The sequence below is a fragment of the Salmo salar genome, chromosome 04, assembly GCF_965601325.2.
Source record: "Salmo salar chromosome 04, fSalSal1, whole genome shotgun sequence".
Taxonomy (NCBI): Eukaryota; Metazoa; Chordata; class Actinopteri; order Salmoniformes; family Salmonidae; genus Salmo; species Salmo salar.
In genome coordinates this window covers 6,968,835-6,987,703 of record NC_138294.1, presented here as the reverse complement: position 1 = coordinate 6,987,703, position 18,869 = coordinate 6,968,835, and the positions used below count along the sequence as shown (strand labels likewise).

The 18,869-nt window shown below is 39.9% G+C and overlaps 1 long non-coding RNA gene across 1 annotated transcript; it reads right to left on the bottom strand.

Moving 5' to 3' along the window:
• Positions 1-3,592: 3,592 nt before the first annotated feature.
• LOC123732954 (uncharacterized) lies at positions 3,593-18,279 on the bottom strand. Its single transcript, XR_014392054.1, has 2 exons — positions 17,682-18,279; positions 3,593-7,115 (listed from the first exon to the last, which is right to left on the bottom strand). It is a non-coding gene; the product is annotated as an uncharacterized LOC123732954 (long non-coding RNA).
• Between the last annotated feature and the right edge of the window lie 590 nt (positions 18,280-18,869).

The window sequence follows — 18,869 nt, the reverse complement described above, 5'->3', positions numbered from 1 at the left end:
AACAGCCATGACAACAACAACAAGCTGGTGAAGTTGCTACCCAACAGGAACAACCATGACAACAACAACAACAACAACAAGCTGGTAGATGCTTTTAGAAAAAAACATTAATTTGGAAACATTATGAAAAAGTTAATGTCTCCACCATGAATGTTTAAGTTATATAGTCTACCAAGTGTTAATGTCTCCACCATGGATGTTTAAGTTATATAGTCTACCAAGTGTTAATGTCTCCACCATGGATGTTTAAGTTATATAGTCTACCAAGTGTTAATGTCTCCACCATGGATGTTTAAGTTATATAGTCTACCAAGTGTTAATGTCTCCACCATGGATGTTTAAGTTATATAGTCTACCAAGTGTTAATGTCTCCACCATGGATGTTTAAGTTATATAGTCTACCAAGTGTTAATGTCACCACCATGAATGTTTAAGTTATATAGTCTACCAAGTGTTAATGTCACCACCATGGATGTTTAAGTTATATAGTCTACCAAGTGTTAATGTCTCCACCATGGATGTTTAAGTTATATAGTCTACCAAGTGTTAATGTCTCCACCATGGATGTTTAAGTTATATATTCTACCAAGTGTTAATGTCTCCACCATGGATGTTTAAGTTATATATTCTACCAAGTGTTAATGTCTCCACCATGGATGTTTAAGTTATATATTCTACCAAGTGTTAATGTCTCCACCATGGATGTTTAAGTTATATAGTCTACCAAGTGTTAATGTCTCCACCATGAATGTTTAAGTTATATAATCTACCAAATGTTAATGTCACCACCATGGATGTTTAAGTTATATAGTCTACCAAGTGTTAATGTCTCCACCATGGATGTTTAAGTTATATAATCTACCAAGTGTTAATGTCTCCACCATGGATGTTTAAGTTATATATTCTACCAAGTGTTAATGTCACCACCATGGATGTTAAACTTCATCGGGGTAGGGGGCAGTATTTTGACGTCCGGATGAAATTATTAAATCTATTATTAGTAGATTTGGATAGAACAACATCAAATCGTTAACCAAAGTTATTTTTGCAAGAAAAGACTTAGGTCATGGAAGTAGATGGGAATTTTCTAATATAAAGTCAGAGTTGTAGCCATTAAATGTGCCAAAGTGCTAATGCACTTAAAGACCCTTAGAGAAAAAGAGTTGATGAGCAAGGTTGACAGTTTTCTAAAGAAGAGAATCTATCTGAAGAAGAAGAGTCTGTATTTAAGTCTTTACAACTAGAATTAGAAAGAAGAAGAGTCTGTATTTAAGTCTTTACAACTAGAATTAGAAAGAAGAAGAGTCTGTATTTAAGTGTTTACAACTAGAATTAGAAAGAAGAAGAGTCTGTATTTAAGTCTTTACAACTAGAATTAGAAAGAAGAAGAGTCTGTATTTAAGTCTTTACAACTAGAATTAGAAAGAAGAAGAGTCTGTATTTAAGTCTTTACAACTAGAATTAGAAAGAAGAAGAGTCTGTATTTAAGTCTTTACAACTAGAATTAGAAAGAAGAAGAGTCTGTATTTAAGTCTTTACAACTAGAATTAGAAAGAAGAAGAGTCTGTATTTAAGTCTTTACAACTAGAATTAGAAAGAAGAAGAGTCTGTATTTAAGTCTTTACAACTAGAATTAGAAAGAAGAAGAGTCTGTATTTAAGTCTTTACAACTAGAATTAGAAAGAAGAAGAGTCTGTATTTAAGTCTTTACAACTAGAATTAGAAAGAAGAAGAGTCTGTATTTAAGTCTTTACAACTAGAATTAGAAAGAAGAAGAGTCTGTATTTAAGTCTTTACAACTAGAATTAGAAAGAAGAAGAGTCTGTATTTAAGTCTTTACAACTAGAATTAGAAAGAAGAAGAGTCTGTATTTAAGTCTTTACAACTAGAATTAGAAAGAAGAAGAGTCTGTATTTAAGTCTTTACAACTAGAATTAGAAAGAAGAAGAGTCTGTATTTAAGTCTTTACAACTAGAATTACAACAGCTTTACACGGGTCAAAGGGTGCCTTTGTAAGGTCAAGAGCAAAATGGATTGAAGAGGGGGAAGAAACAATAGTTACTTTTTTGCACTTGAAAAGAGAAACTACAAAAGAAAATATAGAAAACTGCACTCAAAATTAACAATGTTTTATGCAAAGATCCCATTACAATATTATCATTTGTCAATTCCTTTTAAGAAAACCTTTACAGCTCTCAATTTCAAGAAGATGGTTGTGAAAGCTACATTTGCCACATTCAGAATTATGTCCCTGTAATTGAGGATGATTTCCACTCAGTTTGCGATTCACCTGTGTCAATTTAAGAAATTAGAGAGGCTCTGAATTCAATGAAAAAAAGGGAAATCTCCTGGCCCTGATGGCCTATCAGTTGACTTCTATAGACAGTTTGGGGAGTTACTACAAGACCCGATTTTTAATATGTTTCAGATTGCATTAAAAATGGTGAAATGGTCTCCACTATGAAACAGGGCCTTGTTTCACTGATTCCGAAGCCCAATAAAGACCCTTCTCTCATTGACAATTGGAGACCAATTACTTTATTAAATATTGATTACAAATTGATTGCTCTGGTTTATGGCAAAAATTAAAGAAAGGAATAGATACCATTATAAATGAGACTCAAACAGGATTCATGAAGGGCCGTCACATCAGCTCTAACATTTGTTTAGTCTTGGACCTTATAGTTTATTCAGATGCAATTGACTCAGATGCGGTTGTCTTATTTTTGGACTTCTGTAAAGCCTTTGACACAATTGAACATTCATTTCTCTTTAGGTCACTTAAACTTTTTGGATTCGGTGAAAATTTTATCAAAGCATGTTTTACAAAGATATAAATAGTTCTGTGTTACTAAACCTTAATACTTCCAAAATGTTCAGTGTCAACAGAAGTGTACGACAGGGATGCCCAATTTTGCCATTTTTATTCATTTTGGTTGTGGAACTAATGCAAATTTGTATGGCTTAACCATTTTTAACAAAGAAATCAAAATTTCCCAACTGGCTGATGATACTACTCTTTTTTAAGAGACAAAAACCAGGTCGCCCTTAATGCTATAACTGCATTTTCTATTGCATCAGGATTAAAATGGAATGTTTCTAAATGTGAAATCTTATGTTTATTTGACTCTGATGATAAAGAAATAGAAAATATTCCTGTAAAGTACTGTGTTTAAAATCTAGGAATACATCTGTCAAAAAAACACTTAGTCAGACAACATGAATTTCTCTCCTACAATTAAGAAAACCAAAAATATATTTAATGATTGTCTACAAAGAGATCTTTCTATACTTGGGAGAGTACTTCTGTCCAAGGCAGAGGGACTGTCTCGTTTTGTGTACCCCTCATTATCTTTATTTGTAAATCCTTCTACTTGTAAAGAGATCAATAAGACCTTTCTTGACTTCATCTGTAAAAAGGATATCTGCGTTTTCTGTGAAAAAGGTGAGAATCTGTCCCATTTGTATCAGAATTTTGGGAAAACCTTGCAAAATACTTCTTTACCATTATGAACACTGTCTATGTTTTTGACATGAAAGAAATAATATGTTACTATATGTTACTATTGCAATGATAACAAGACCATTGAAATGATTGTGAATATTTTTATTCTTGTTGCCAAATACTTTATACAAAGACAAAAATTCCAAAATTCTATACCAAAATTACACATTTTTCTGATTGAATTTAACTATTTTATTAAAACATTAACCCCAGTGAATAACAACAAGAATAACATTTTCCTGAATCATTATAGATTTTTTCAGAGTGATTACAATTGCACTAGAATTTTTTATTTTTTTATTACTTCATTGATATTGTTTGTGTTTGTATGTTTTAGTATTTTCTCGTTAATAGCTGCATTCTGTTTTGTATGATGTAACAATGTAAATTGTTGATCTGTATTTTGAATTTAAAAAATATATATAAAATCAATTAAAAATAAAAAGACATCGCCATCTGCTGACTGGAGTGGGTAACGCAGTTGAGGAACCAAATGTTTATTTTTCATTTATTCCATAAAAGTTGATTATTATATTAAGTCGTTCAAAGAGAAGCATGTGTTGATTGATTCGTGTTTAATGAGTGATAATTTAAAACAAACTTTAGACCCACTACATATTTGCATTGAACCATACTTCTGACATGGATCATTTTGACCCCAGAGGCATATCTTTTATCATAGCCAAAATGTGGTTTATTAAATTTTTCATGACTTTGTCAATCAACTTGATCTTAATACATCTAAATCATGGTTTAGTGTTTCTGTATCAATATGGACTTTTAACAAATTCAAATCCTTTGGAGTAATTTTGACTCCAGCCAAAAGCACCTTGGATAAATAGGACGTTTATTTCAAATCAAAATCAAATCACATTTTATTGGTCACATACACGTGTTTAGCAAATGTTATTGCGGGTGTAGCAAAATGCTTGTGTTTCTAGCTCCGACAGTGCAGTAATATCTAACAAATAATATCTAACAATTTCACAGCATATACCCAATACACACAAATCTAAGTATTTGAATCTAGGTTTCTCTGTAGACATGATCCATCCCACCAGAGGGTGGAGGGGCACCTGTATCAGTGGTTTTGACCAGATAGACACCTGCAGACACACAGTATAGCGCCTCCCATGTACTCTCCTAAGATTGGACTTTTCTATACCACGTATCATGTGATTGTGTACAAAACTGCCAGTGGTAGAAAACTGCCAGCGGAATGCAGTGCATTCATAAAGTATTCAGACCCCTTCACTTTTTCAACATTTTGTTACATTACAGCCTTATTCTAAAAATGTTGAATTGTTTCCCCTCATCAATCTACACACAATACCCCATAATGACAAACCATTTGCAAATGTATTTACTTAAGTGTTCAGACCCATTGCTATGAGATTCGAAATTGCTTTCAGGTGCATCCTGTTTCCATTAATCATCCTTGAGATGTTTCTTCAAATTGATTGGAGTCCACCTGTGGTAAATTCAATTGATTGGACATGATTTGGAAAGGCACACACCTTTCTCAGAGTGAAAACCAAGCCATGAGGTCAAAGGAATTGTCCATAGAGCTGAGACAGGATTGTGTTGAGGCACAGATCTGGAGAAAGGTACCAAAAAATGTCTGCAGCATTGAAGGTCCCCAAGAACACAGTGGCCTCCATCATTCTAAAATTTAAAAAGTTTGGAACTACCAAGACTCTTCCTAGAGCTGGCCACCCGGCCAAACTGAGCAATTTTGGTATTTTATTAGGATCCCCATTAGCTGTTGCAAAAGCAGCAGCTACTCTTCCTGGGGCCCACACAAAACATGACATAATACAGATCAATAGACAAGAACAGCTCAAGGACAGAACTACATACATTTGGGAGAAGGGCCTTGGTCAGGGAGGTGACCAAGAACCTGATGGTCACTCTGACAAAGCTCCAGAGTTCTTCTGTGTAGATGGGAGAACCTTCCAGAAGGACAACCATCTCTGCAGCACTCCAACAATCAGGCCTTTATGGTAGAGTGGCCAGACGGAAGCCACTCCTCAGTAAAAGGCTCATGACAGAACGCTTGGAGTTGCCAAAAAGCACCTAAAGGACTCTCAGACCTGGATGAAACCAGGCACCATCCCTACGGTGAAGCATGGTGGTGGCAGCATCATGCTGTGGGGATGTTTTTCAGTGGCAGGGACTGGCAGACTAGTCAGGATTGAGGGAAAGATGAACGGAGCAAAGTACAAAGATTTTTCCACTGATGAGGCTCATAGAACAGGGGGAAAACGATTAGGCTTCTAAATTGTGACACCATTAAAATACTCCTACTACAATGTTAAAACATTCTACATTGTGACATAATTTCATTGATATCATGAAACAACTCCTTCATGTATGTATTTTCTGATGTTTGATCAGAGATCTTTTATCAGAGTATATTTTTTGATATTGATTACAGCTATGAGGTTTCTCTCCTGTGTGAGTTCTCCGGTGTGATATTAGGGTGCTTGGGTGACTAAAACTCTTCCCACATTGATCACAGCTACACGATTTCTCTCCTGTGTGTGTTCTCTGGCGTGAAGTCAGCTGGCTGGATGTAGTAAAACTCTTCAAACATTGATCATAGCTATAAGGTTTCTCTCATTTTACATTTACATTTACATTTTAGTCATTTAGCAGACGCTCTTATCCAGAGCGACTTACAGTAGTGAATGCATACATTTCATACAATTTCATACATTTTTATTTTTTTATTTTATTTTTTTTCTGTGCTGGCCCCCCGTGGGAATCGAACCCACAACCCTGGCGTTGCAAACACCATGCTCTACCAACTGAGCTACAGGGAAGGCTCTCCTGTGTGTGTTCTTTGGTGGTATATCAGGCTGAATGACTGAGTAAAACTCTTCCCACATTGATTACAGCTATAAGATTTCTCCCCTGTGTGTGTTCTCTGGTGTAGAGTCAGATGGCTAGATGTAACAAAACTCTTCCCACATTGATCACAGCTATAAGGTTTCTCTCCTGTGTGCTCTCAGATGTACTATCAGCCAGCTTGAGTGATTAAAACTCTTCCCACATTGAGTACAGTTTTAAGATTTCTCAACTGTGTGTATTTTTTGGTGTGATTTTAAATCTGTTGAACTAACAAATCTCTTTCCGCAGCCAGAGCAGTGGTACGGTTTCTCTCCTGTGTGTGTTCTCAGATGTACTATCAGGCAGCTTGAGTGAGTAAAACTCTTCCCACATTGATCACAGCTATAAGATTTCTCTCCAGTGTGTATTCTCTGGTGAGTTTTCAGGCAGCTTGACTGAGTAAAACTCTTCCCACATTGATCACAGCTATAAGGTTTCTCTCCAGTGTGAATTCTCATGTGTACTTTTAGTGATTCTGATCTTAAGTAACTCTTCCCACACTCAAAACAGTGGTGAGATTTCTCTCCTGTGTGTACTCGCTGGTGTATTTTAAGTTCTGATGAAGATTTGCAATGTTTCCCACAGTCAGAGCAGAGGTGAGATTTCTTCTCTGTGGGTTTCTTGAGGTGATATGATCTGGAGAGACTCTTCTCTGCCTCGTTAGCATCATCATGTTGTTGAGGCTCCCCAGAGGATCCAAGATAGTCACGTCTCTCTCCTGTGTGAACAACAAGTCAGACAGATGGTTAAAGGCCCACAACAGCAGAAATCTATTGTAAAAGGTGATGCCAACAGCATAGCCATAATGTTATACAACAATTGACGTCTGTAATGAATGTTAAAATTACTTCACAATTGTCTTAAGACAGTCAAGTGAGCAACAATAGTCATATTTAGTCTTGTTTTCACATTAGTAGTAACATCAATGATTTTAGGCTAGAAAAAAGTAAAACATTTTGAAATCCTAAGCAGTGTGCCAGATGAATTTTTGGTCTCCAAAATAGGCCCCTTTCTGTGTTTTCTAAAATTGCGACAATGGCGATGCACACGCAATTTGGTTGCAGAAACACCTCCCTGCTAATGAGGAAACCACTAGTTATGGATGTTGTATATCTGCCTGAAGCAAAAACGGTGAGCAAAAATGTTAGTTTTTCCACAATGTATTCTGAATATTACAACACACTATCAGTGCAAGATCAGGAGTGCTACTCAAGGAAACTCACATTAAGCTCTGTGTCTATTCACTAATTCACCACCGTGGGGGAAAACTCAGGGGAGTTCTCATCGGCTGACAGCAAATATAGCCTCCATTTCCAGGTTGATTATGAGTGCATTTCACACTACTTTGGATTATAATTGTAAGACTCATTTGAATGTCCTGATTTATATAATGTTTATGTTATTGTTGAAAATCTACTACTTTATATTTAAAAACGTCTTCAACCAGTAAAATGCTATTTGGCTCGTTTTCCATCAGCCTGACAATGAGGGTTTGTCCACTAAGTGTTTAACAAATTGACCCATAACTTCACCTAACAATAACATAGACCTACTGTAGGACCCATAACTTCACCTAACAACAACATAGACCTACTGTAGGACCCATAACTTCACCTAACAATAACATAGACCTAGGATTATAAATCATTTAATATTTCAGGTGAAACTTGGAAACTAAAATGTATTTGTCATGACATTTCATAACCTCATCACCAGATAATGTTGTGAATAGTCCCAGTAGGCTAAATGTCCTGAATAAAGGAAAATAGCTCTGTGTGTTGTGCAATAGCCTATCCATCAAGGAACAGTTCTCCACACATTATGAGCTAAGTATCTCTGTGCGCAAACAGACTAACGAGACCCTACTGTAAATCAAGCAGACAATATCACATTATAAACATCAATTTGTTTGGGATATTGGATCCAATGTGGATCACGGCATAACTGTCTTTACCGGTGTAATGAATGAAGAAGCACATTTGACTGGCATTCAGAAAATGATTTCCTGGATCAGCTGATGATAGTTGAACATGTGACTAAGTAAACAGCTACTGTATTAAGTATTATGTGTAATTATTGAAGAACTGCGTTAATGACAGTATCCATTTGGGTGTTGTGAATCAACTTAAGGTGAATCTGTTACAACCATTGGATTTAGCAAACTCTGAAATGATTTAGGATTTATGTGCCCATGAAAACTGTTTTCCCAGCATAACATAAGAAGACACTAAATGTTACGTAGTTAGAGAGCATTTCAGAGATCTGAATACAAAAACAACTGTCCGACAGCAAGATCCAGTATTTAAGTTAAAGTTCATCATAACGTTATGACTATAACTACTGTTCCCTGAAGGAGGGAAACTAGGTACAACATACTATTAAATCCACGCCTCGCTGGAAGCCCCGCCTTCCACAGGTTATGAGCGTGAGACTCTGATTTATTCCTTCAATTTAATTCCGCTCTTCACCGACCCAGGAAGTGGCGGGGCCAAACAGGTGTTGTAACTCGTTCATAACTGGCAGATCGGTAGAAATGGTAAGATAAATTGGCACTCCAAATGGAAAAGGAAAAAGTTTGCGGATTTACCGGAAACTTCAGGAGCATAACGTCCAAATTTACGAAGATCAGCAGCAGGTCGGTAATTGGTTATTTTCTTCTGGTTATATTGATCTCTGGCTTCCTCAAGTCATTTGTGTGTGTTAATTAGTTAATCAAACGCTTGAAGCATCAGTTCAAGTTCCGTACATACAGTTGATTTTATTAAACATGTGGGGTGTGTCTATATGAAAAAATACACGTCATAAAATTTCAACCAATCAATTGGTAGAAAGAAAATACTATTTTTTTTTATCTGGGACAGCCCTAGAACATACAGTTCATTTGGACCCCTTCCCTTTTCCCACATTTTGTTATGTTACAGCCTTATTCCAAAATGGATGACATCTTTTTATTTATTATCAATCTTCAGACAATACCCCATAATGACATAACAATACCCCATAATGACATCACAATACCCCAAACAGGGAATAAAGTTTAGAAATGCTTGCATACCAGGGAACCTTTGGCAAAACCAACTATATCATACTACAACCAATAAGCATACTACAAACTCAATGTACTTCACAAATAGTACGGTTAGTATGATTATTCCAACACAGCTCAGGTCTCTGGGCTGCCATTTTGTTTCTGTTTAAATCCTAGGTTGCCCCTTTAAAAAACCACACAATCAAACAACCAATCTGCAGTTGAAACAATAACAAAGATGTCATTCCACCACTGTTTTGGTAATAAGATGATGGATGGGGCTGGAGACATGTAACTACTCTCAAATGTGATGTAGTTAATGGAGATGGAGGTGTGTTCTAGTGGGTCTGGACAGGTGTGATGTAGTTAATGGAGATGGAGGTGTGTTCTAGTGGGTCTGGACAGGTGTGATGTAGTTAATGGAGATGGAGGTGTGTTCTAGTGGGTCTGGACAGGTGTGATGTAGTTAATGGAGATGGAGGTGTGTTCTAGTGGGTCTGGACAGGTGTGATGTAGTTAATGGAGATGGAGGTGTGTTCTAGTGGGTCTGGACAGGTGTGATGTAGTTAATGGAGATGGAGGTGTGTTCTAGTGGGTCTGGACAGGTGTGATGTAGTTAATGGAGATGGAGGTGTGTTCTAGTGGGTCTGGACAGGTGTGATGTAGTTAATGGAGATGGAGGTGTGTTCTAGTGGGTCTGGACAGGTGTGATGTAGTTAATGGAGATGGAGGTGTGTTCTAGTGGGTCCGGACAGGTGTGATGTAGTTAATGGAGATGGAGGTGTGTTCTAGTGGGTCCGGACAGGTGTGATGTAGTTAATGGAGATGGGGGTGTGTTCTAGTGGGTCCGGACAGGTGTGATGTAGTTAATGGAGATGGAGGTGTGTTCTAGTGGGTCTGGGCAGGTGTGATGTAGTTAATGGAGATGGAGGTGTGTTCTAGTGGGTCTGGGCAGGTGTGATGTAGTTAATGGAGATGGAGGTGTGTTCTAGTGGGTCTGGACAGGTGTGATGTAGTTAATGGAGATGGGGGTGTGTTCTAGTGGGTCTGGACAGGTGTGATGTAGTTAATGGAGATGGAGGTGTGTTCTAGTGGGTCTGGACAGGTGTGATGTAGTTAATGGGGGTGTGTTCTAGTGGGTCTGGGCAGGTGTGATGTAGTTAATGGAGATGGAGGTGTGTTCTAGTGGGTCTGGACAGGTGTGATGTAGTTAATGGAGATGGGGGTGTGTTCTAGTGGGTCTGGACAGGTGTGATGTAGTTAATGGAGATGGAGGTGTGTTCTAGTGGGTCTGGGCAGGTGTGATGTAGTTAATGGAGATGGAGGTGTGTTCTAGTGGGTCTGGACAGGTGTGATGTAGTTAATGGAGATGGAGGTGTGTTCTAGTGGGTCTGGACAGGTGTGATGTAGTTAATGGAGATGGAGGTGTGTTCTAGTGGGTCTGGACAGGTGTGATGTAGTTAATGGAGATGGAGGTGTGTTCTAGTGGGTCTGGACAGGTGTGATGTAGTTAATGGAGATGGAGGTGTGTTCTAGTGGGTCTGGACAGGTGTGATGTAGTTAATGGAGATGGAGGTGTGTTCTAGTGGGTCTGGACAGGTGTGATGTAGTTAATGGAGATGGAGGTGTGTTCTAGTGGGTCTGGACAGGTGTGATGTAGTTAATGGAGATGGAGGTGTGTTCTAGTGGGTCTGGACAGGTGTGATGTAGTTAATGGAGATGGAGGTGTGTTCTAGTGGGTCTGGACAGGTGTGATGTAGTTAATGGAGATGGAGGTGTGTTCTAGTGGGTCTGGACAGGTGTGATGTAGTTAATGGAGATGGAGGTGTGTTCTAGTGGGTCTGGACAGGTGTGATGTAGTTAATGGAGATGGAGGTGTGTTCTAGTGGGTCTGGACAGGTGTGATGTAGTTAATGGAGATGGAGGTGTGTTCTAGTGGGTCTGGACAGGTGTGATGTAGTTAATGGAGATGGAGGTGTGTTCTAGTGGGTCTGGACAGGTGTGATGTAGTTAATGGAGATGGAGGTGTGTTCTAGTGGGTCTGGACAGGTGTGATGGAGTTAATGGAGATGGAGGTGTGTTCTAGTGGGTCTGGACAGGTGTGATGTAGTTAATGGAGATGGAGGTGTGTTCTAGTGGGTCTGGGCAGGTGTGATGTAGTTAATGGAGATGGAGGTGTGTTCTAGTGGGTCTGGACAGGTGTGATGGAGTTAATGGAGATGGAGGTGTGTTCTAGTGGGTCTGAACAGGTGTGATGTAGTTAATGGAGATGGAGGTGTGTTCTAGTGGGTCTGGACAGGTGTGATGGAGTTAATGGAGATGGAGGTGTGTTCTAGTGGGTCTGGACAGGTGTGATGTAGTTAATGGAGATGGAGGTGTGTTCTAGTGGGTCTGGGCAGGTGTGATGTAGTTAATGGGGGTGTGTTCTAGTGGGTCTGGACAGGTGTGATGTAGTTAATGGAGATGGAGGTGTATTCTAATGGGTCTGGACAGGTGTGATGTAGTTAATGGAGATGGAGGTGCGTTCTAGTGGGTCTGGGCAGGTGTGATGTAGTTAATGGAGATGGAGGTGTGTTCTAGTGGGTCTGGACAGGTATGATGTAGTTAATGGAGATGGAGGTGTGTTCTAGTGGGTCTGGACAGGTGTGATGTAGTTAATGGAGATGGAGGTGTGTTCTAGTGGGTCTGGACAGGTGTGATGTAGTTAATGGAGATGGAGGTGTGTTCTAGTGGGTCTGGACAGGTGTGATGTAGTTAATGGAGATGGAGGTGTGTTCTAGTGGGTCTGGACAGGTGTGATGTAGTTAATGGAGATGGAGGTGTGTTCTAGTGGGTCTGGACAGGTGTGATGTAGTTAATGGGGGTGTGTTCTAGTGGGTCTGGGCAGGTGTGATGTAGTTAATGGAGATGGAGGTGTGTTCTAGTGGGTCTGGACAGGTGTGATGTAGTTAATGGGGGTGTGTTCTAGTGGGTCTGGACAGGTGTGATGTAGTTAATGTAGATGGAGGTGTGTTCTAGTGGGTCTGGGCAGGTGTGATGTAGTTAATGGGGGTGTGTTCTAGTGGGTCTGGGCAGGTGTGATGTAGTTAATGGGGGTGTGTTCTAGTGGGTCTGGGCAGGTGTGATGTAGTTAATGGAGATGGGGGTGTGTTCTAGTGGGTCTGGACAGGTGTGATGTAGTTAATGGAGATGGAGGTGTGTTCTAGTGGGTCTGGACAGGTGTGATGTAGTTAATGGAGATGGAGGTGTGTTCTAGTGGGTCTGGACAGGTGTGATGTAGTTAATGGAGATGGAGGTGTGTTCTAGTGTGTCTGGACAGGTGTGATGTAGTTAATGGAGATGGAGGTGTGTTCTAGTGGGTCTGGACAGGTGTGATGTAGTTAATGGGGGTGTGTTCTAGTGGGTCTGGACAGGTGTAATGTAGTTAATGGAGATGGAGGTGTGTTCTAGTGGGTCTGGACAGGTGTGATGTAGTTAATGGAGATGGGGGTGTGTTCTAGTGGGTCTGGACAGGTGTGATGTAGTTAATGGAGATGGAGGTGTGTTCTAGTGGGTCTGGACAGGTGTGATGTAGTTAATGGAGATGGAGGTGTGTTCTAGTGGGTCTGGGCAGGTGTGATGTAGTTAATGGAGATGGAGGTGTGTTCTAGTGGGTCTGGACAGGTGTGATGTAGTTAATGGAGATGGAGGTGTGTTCTAGTGGGTCTGGACAGGTGTGATGTAGTTAATGGAGATGGAGGTGTGTTCTAGTGGGTCTGGACAGGTGTGACGTAGTTAATGGAGATGGAGGTTTGTTCTAGTGGGTCTGGACAGGTGTGATGTAGTTAATGGAGATGGAGGTGTGTTCTAGTGGGTCTGGACAGGTGTGATGTAGTTAATGGAGATGGAGGTGTGTTCTAGTGGGTCTGGACAGGTGTGATGTAGTTAATGGAGATGGAGGTGTGTTCTAGTGGGTCTGGACAGGTGTGATGTAGTTAATGGAGATGGAGGTGTGTTCTAGTGGGTCTGGACAGGTGTGATGTAGTTAATGGAGATGGAGGTGTGTTCTAGTGGGTCTGGGCAGGTGTGATGTAGTTAATGGAGATGGAGGTGTGTTCTAGTGGGTCTGGGCAGGTGTGATGTAGTTAATGGAGATGGAGGTGTGTTCTAGTGGGTCTGGACAGATGTGATGTAGTTAATGGAGATGGAGGTGTGTTCTAGTGGGTCTGGACAGGTGTGATGTAGTTAATGGAGATGGAGGTGTGTTCTAGTGGGTCTGGACAGGTGTGATGTAGTTAATGGAGATGGAGGTGTGTTCTAGTGGGTCTGGACAGGTGTGATGTAGTTAATGGAGATGGAGGTGTGTTCTAGTGGGTCTGGACAGGTGTGATGTAGTTAATGGAGATGGGGGTGTGTTCTAGTGGGTCTGGGCAGGTGTGATGTAGTTAATGGAGATGGAGGTGTGTTCTAGTGGGTCTGGACAGGTGTGATGTAGTTAATGGAGATGGAGGTGTGTTCTAGTGGGTCTGGACAGGTGTGATGTAGTTAATGGAGATGGAGGTGTGTTCTAGTGGGTCTGGGCAGGTGTGATGTAGTTAATGGAGATGGAGGTGTGTTCTAGTGGGTCTGGACAGGTGTGATGGAGTTAATGGAGATGGAGGTGTGTTCTAGTGGGTCTGGACAGGTGTGATGTAGTTAATGGAGATGGAGGTGTGTTCTAGTGGGTCTGGACAGGTGTGATGTAGTTAATGGAGATGGAGGTGTGTTCTAGTGGGTCTGGACAGGTGTGATGGAGTTAATGGAGATGGAGGTGTGTTCTAGTGGGTCTGGGCAGGTGTGATGTAGTTAATATTTGTATGATGCTGTCATTTGTATTTTTTGTATTGTTTATAAATTATCAAATGAAAAATATTTTTTTAAGTCCCAATGCAGTCACCCCTCACTGTTCTATTTTTGGAGTTATTACATAAAACCAATCAGAATTCAGAAGAATGCCAAAGTCAGGTGTGAAGTAATATGGAGGACCAGCCTATTCCCTATGATGTAAACTACAACAGAAATAACTTCAAATGTAGAACTTGAAATTAAACCAACCGTTTCCACTCATGACTTGAGTGATTAAAGTAAACCACAGTTTTGGAAATACATAATGCCATCGAACCAAATATCAAAGAATGTTAGCTATATGCAGTTCTCTTAGCCAGCCCGCTAACATTAGCTATTTAGCCAACTAGCTATGGTCAGCGAGCTGGAGCCCAACTACTGGAGACCAGTTAGAACCCAACTAACAAAACCCAACTAAAACATGCAGATCAAAAGAGCAGAGACACACAGAATGATGTCATGGAAAATCCCCAACATCCAAAATAGATAGATTCCAGATGTCAGTCAGCTAGCAGTAAGCCAAGGTGGAAAAACGAACCAAACTCCCGTAGTGTACTTCACAGAGAATGCTGAAAAGTAGTGATGGGGAACATCTCCCTGAAGCATTCGTGAGCATCAAGTCCATGCTATATTTTTGGTAAATGGTGACTGGCTGACTGATTTATAAATAACAATGAGTAGTTATTTATGATGCAAGGTGATTTGTAGATCAATTAGTCTGCAGTCGCCTGCAGTGTGAGCTGCAGGCGGTTGTTCGATGAAATGAAGCTTCGAACATCATTGATCACGTGCTGCTGATAAATTGATACAGGCATCGGCACACTGCTTTGAAGTATATTGCTTAGCGATTTTAACGCGTGACTCGTAGCTGTCGGTATCAAATGTAAAGTACCTACCTAAAAAATTTTTTTTTAAAGGAGCAAGCAGGTGTGATTTTCTCTTTTGTTTTGAAGCCACGGTAAGAAGGCACCAGAGCCTACCGTGCTAATGGGTTCCCTCTAGATAACACAACCACACAGTGCATGAAAAGCATGAGGTGTGGCTAACATTTGCAAGCTTAAGCTAGCTACCGAGCTAGCATAGAAACTCAATAGCACAGAGTAGATCCTCCATATGACGCTGAGAAATACTGCATTGTGGGTAGTTTAGAAGATATCCCAAAATAAATGAAAACATGTGTAATAACGAAAAACAACTGTTTGTACTTATAGGTAACCAGATCGTGAATACAACTAGGTTACTAAGTCTTTAACCACACTGTATTGTTACACTGGTGAGTAAAAACTCATGCTTCCCACCCTTTAACTTTTTGTCTGATAATTATAATATACATTTTACTCAACTGCGTTACCCACTCCAGTCAGCAGATGGCGACGTGGGGCTTTAAGGCAATGCTGCTAGTGTGATGTTTAATCTAGTGGATGGGACGCTTTTTTCAACAGCAGCAACAGTTAGTCAGCCACCTCCGTAGCTTGCTAGCCAAAATAGCCGAACCAATAAAGCTCTTTAGACGCTTTCATGTGTATTAGCCACTGTGTTTTAAACACTTCTGTTGTCGAGTTAGTTATCCGATTTAATTTCATATTTACGGTGTTTCTGTTATTAGTCAGCTAGCCGGCTGGTTAAGTTAGCACTAGCCTAGCTAGCTAACATTTCCAACCATGAGCTCACTAAGCTTGCTTCAGAGTTCAAGTAACAGACACATCTCAACATCAACAGTTCAGAGGACCATCAGGCCTTCATGGTTGATATTGCTGCAAAGAAACCATTAGTAAAGAACACCAATTAGAAGAAGAGACTTGCTTGGGCCAAGAAACACGAGCAATGGACATTAGACCATTGGAAATCTGTCTTTTGGTCTGATGAGATCAAATTTTAGATTTTATATTTTCAGATGACCTGGCCTCCACAATCACCTAACCTCAACCCAATTGAGATGGTGTGGGATGAGTTGGACCGCAGAGTGAAAGAAAAGCAGCCAACAAGTGCTCAGCATATGTGGTAACTCCTTCAAGACTGTTGAAAAAGTATTCCAGGTGAAGCTGGTTGAGAGAATACAAAGAGTGTGCAAAGCTGTCATCAAGGCAAAGGGTGGCTACTTTGAAGAATCTCAAATATAAAATATATTTTGATTTGTTTAACACTTTTTTGGTTACTACATGATTCCATATGTGTTATTTCAGAGTTTTGATGTCTTCGCTATTATTCTACATTGTAGAAAATAGTAAAAGTAAAGAAAAATCCTTGAATGAGTATGTGTCTTAACTTTTGACTGGTACCATTATTTTCTCATGCAATTACAGTAGGTTGTATCGCTGTAGGTCATGCCAGTAAGTTACAGTAGGTTGTATCCAAGTGGTTGTATCTCTGTAGGTCATGCCAGTAGGTTACAGTAGGTTGTATCCAAGTGGTTGTATCTCTGTAGGTCATGCCAGTAGGTTACAGTAGGTTGTATCTCTCTAGGTCATGCCAGTAGGTTACAGTAGGTTGTATCTCTCTAGGTCATGCCAGTAGGTTACAGTAGGTTGTATCTCTGTAGGTCATGCCAGTAGGTTACAGTAGGTTGTATCTCTGCAGGTCATGCCAGTAGGTTACAGTAGGTTGTATCTCTGTAGGTCATGCCAGTAGGTTACAGTAGGTTGTATCTCTGTAGGTCATGCCAGTAGGTTACAGTAGGTTGTATCCAAGTGGAAACAATGATCAACCCAATGTGGAAAGTGTCGAATTTGGTCAACAACAAAATGAATGACTTATTTGCTACGTGAGGTTTACTTGATCTAACAGAAGTTTCATAATGATTAAGTTGTTATGTGGACACGTGACATACCAACAACTTTGATAAAAACACTATAGGAGTTGTCTCCAGATCGCTATGCATATTCATGCTAGTAGCTTAGCATCTCTCTCCATTGAATACAGGCAGTTGACGACAACAACCCTCATAGAATATAAACAATAGATAACAATAATAAGATGTATCCACCAATCCAAAGAAAGGATAGGCGGGAGCTAGACAACCCACAGTGCTGCTTTGTGGACAACGACTCCCCTTGTTAGGGCAGAGACTTCTTGTCAGCATATCCATCATCTTTGGTGTAGCCAACCCAACTCTCACATGGCTCTATTGGGGGGAACGGTGTGTAGTAAATCATCACTACATTAAAATCACTACATGCCGTGGCCCCCAGTCTGCTGTCAGCAGATAGACCCTTCTCAAATATATATGTCAAGTCACTTTTTGGAAACGGAACGGAGAAAACAAGGGGTAGCTTGCCCTCTATGTCGTCTGATTGTAGACATATCAGTAATCATCCTAGGGCCCTCCGGTGAAGAGGTATTGATGAGCCAACTCCGAATATCCAAAGTGAAAAAACAATTTAAGGCGGTACTTACTGGTGTAAATCAGATCTCCTACCTCCACCTCTTCATCTTTCAATGTGACAGAAATTTCCCCTTCCTTCTGAACTCCAAAAACTGTATCCTCTTTTTCTTCCTCCTCTTCTTTCACAGTAACATCCTCTTCCTCCTCTTTCACTCTGAACATGTCTTCCTCCTCTTCTTTCACTGGAACAGCCTCATCCCCAACTTCTTTTTTTACTGTGACATCCTCCTCTTCCTTCTCCCCTTTCACTACAATGTTCAGCCCCAGAGCTTCTTTCTCCGTCCAGCAGACCTCCTCTTCTTTAGCAGGAGGGGAGAAGCTTAGTGACCTCATTTTCGTGGATGTTAGCTAGCTAGCTATCATTAGCAACTAAGCTAGTGCTAACTTAACCAGCCAGCTACTATATCTGACTAACAAAAAACAACGTAATATTAAATTAAATAGGTTAACAAGTTGATACAATAGAAGTGTGTCTAAAACACAGCCGCTAATATACACCGAAAGCATCTAACGAGCTTGAATCTTTCGGCTATGTTGGCTAGCAAGCTACCGAGGTGGTTAACTTGTTGTTTTTGAAGAACCGTCCACTAGATTATACGTCACGCTGCAGCATCGCCTGAAAGACGCACATCGCCGTCTGCTGACTGGATGGAAAACGCAGTTGGGGAAAATATTATTTTAAATGGATTTCATTAAATAATACTATTGTATTGAGATATACAAAGACAGGAATGTGTTGATTGATTAGTGAGAATAAAAAAATGTTTACTACAGCACATTTAAGGCAGTTTCATTAAGTCAAAATAAATTTAAATAAGTAGCCAGCTACTGTCGGTCTATACTGCTCCTACATGGTGTAACAATACATCATGTAGATGTATATAATGAACAGATTAGGTCTATACTGCTCCTACATGGTGTAACAATACATAATGTAGATGTACACTAACAATCTAAAGTTTGGGGTCACTTAGTCCTTGTTTTTGAAAGAAAATCAATTTTTTTGTCCATTAAAATAACATCAAATTCATCAGAAGTACAGTTTAGACATTGTTAATGTTGTAAATGACTATTGTAGCTGGAAACAGCTGATTTTTTTAATGGAATATCTACATAGACGTACAGAGGCCCATTATCAGCAACCATCACTCCTGTGTTACAATGGCACGTTGTGTTAGCTAATCCAAGTTTATCATTTT